Source organism: Sinocyclocheilus grahami, unplaced genomic scaffold, assembly GCF_001515645.1.
Source record: "Sinocyclocheilus grahami isolate Dianchi unplaced genomic scaffold, SAMN03320097.WGS_v1.1 scaffold1456.1, whole genome shotgun sequence".
Taxonomy (NCBI): Eukaryota; Metazoa; Chordata; class Actinopteri; order Cypriniformes; family Cyprinidae; genus Sinocyclocheilus; species Sinocyclocheilus grahami.
The window spans coordinates 57,723-59,633 of record NW_015506635.1 but is presented as its reverse complement, the minus strand read 5'-3'; the positions used below and the strand labels follow the sequence as shown (position 1 = coordinate 59,633).

Sequence of the window (1,911 nt, the reverse complement as noted above, 5' to 3'; positions counted from 1 at the left end):
GGGGGGTGAACAAAGGCCTCCTGTAGCAAATCGATGTGTTTTGTAATATCCATATTCAAAACGTAATAATCACTTGAATCTAGCTTGCGCTCACTGTTGTAAACGGAAGCAGTTCCGGGGGAATGACGTATGAGGTCAGCTTTGCGCATGCGCCGCTCAGAAGTGCTCAGAAGTACAAAACGAGGATTTGTAAAGAAGAATGTCGGAGGATTTCGATATAAGCCAAGAGGAGACTTGTTTTCCTTTGCTAAAGTAAGGAAATTTTGCTTCTTTTGATCCTGTAAACAAACGTTGGTTTTCACGAGACTCACCGGCGCATGCGCAAAGCTGACCTCATATGTCATTCCCCCAGAACTGCTTCTGTGTACAACTGCTGGCGCAAGCTAGATTGAAGTGATTATTTTTCTTACAAAAACGTATCGATTTGCTACAGGAGGCCTTTGTTCACCCCCCGGAGCCGTGTGAGACACTTTTTGTTATGGCAAGTTGCTTTTTATTTCACGTCTTTTGAACCGAAGCACTGCAACACCCGCTGAGTACAACGATAGAGCTTGAAAGATCAAAGACAATTTTTTATATAACTCTGACTAGATTCGTCTGAAAGAAGAAAGTCATATACACCTAGGATACATCAGGGGTGAGTAAAAAACAGCCTAATTTTCATTTTCGGGTGAACTAACCCTTTAAAGCTAACATTTTCAAATAACAATCACGATCCCGGACAGTGAGTGACATTACATATTAAGATAAAATCTAATTTTCTCCAGTCATTTTTAAAAAATAAGCAAACAAATCCTGCTAGCTAGCGTTAGTGAAACAGTTAGGGAAATCTTTCTGCCTCCACCTAAGCTCCACCCATAAAAAAGGTCACAATGTTTACTAACTGAAAAGGGGTCTATAACCGTGGAACACATATATTCTATATACTGTATTCCAATAATATATTTACATTTATTTATTTATTTATTTTTAAGGTTAGAATTTTGAATGAAAAATCAAAAGGATAAAGAGGACCAACAATTGTGGAGGCCTCTGTACAGTATTTAAACATGATTGTGTCTATGCTTTTTTTCCCCAGAAATGCATGTTGTTGTGCAAGGGGTGGTTGTATGGACTATCAATGGAGGGACAGAAAGCTCTTAGATTTAATTATAAAGATCTTAATTTGTATTCTGAACAAGGACTTGCGAGTTTGGAACGATATAAGGGAGAGTAATTGATGACATCATTTAAATTTTTGGGTGAACTAACCTTTTAACTGGAGTGTTCAAAGCCATTGTTAAAGGGGTCATATGATGCTGCTAAAAAGAACAGTATTTGGTGTATTTGGTGTAATGAAATGTGTTTATGCAGTTTAAGGTTAAAAAAACACATTATTTTCCACACACTGTACATTATTGTTTCTCCTCTATGCCCCGCCTTCTGAAACGCGTCGATTTTTACAAAGATCATCGGTCTGAAAAAGCGAGGTGTGCTGTGATTGGCCAGCTATCCAGTGCGTTGTGATTGGCCGAATACCTCAAGCATGTGACGGAAATGTTACGCCCCTTGCCATATTATGATGAAGCCCTGTCAGGCCGGAGCGATGATTCAAAAACATGAAAACGCATTATAAACGAGGCATTCGTTGCATCCAGTGGGGACATAATTATGGATTATAATGACTTATACTGTCTTTTTACGCATTGCATCGCACCGTGTAAACATAAAACCATGTCTGCATTTGTGATCTGAGAAACGACAAACAACAAGCACTACTCTATGCTGCCTAAAAAACTTGCTTTAAATATATATAAAATATAAAAACTCTTTAAGTATAAAAGACGTACTTACAGTCTTTGAGTCAGAACAGCCGGCATTGCAGTCTACTCTTCCAGGAAACAGTCCTCCATAAAATGTGCTGCACACATC

At 38.6% G+C, this 1,911-nt stretch overlaps 1 protein-coding gene across 1 annotated transcript in view; it reads right to left on the bottom strand.

Annotated features, from left to right (window-relative positions):
- LOC107570426 (oxygen-regulated protein 1-like) overlaps positions 1 to 1,911 on the bottom strand; it is a 33,602-nt gene that overhangs the window by 26,882 nt on the left and 4,809 nt on the right. The window lies entirely within an intron of this gene.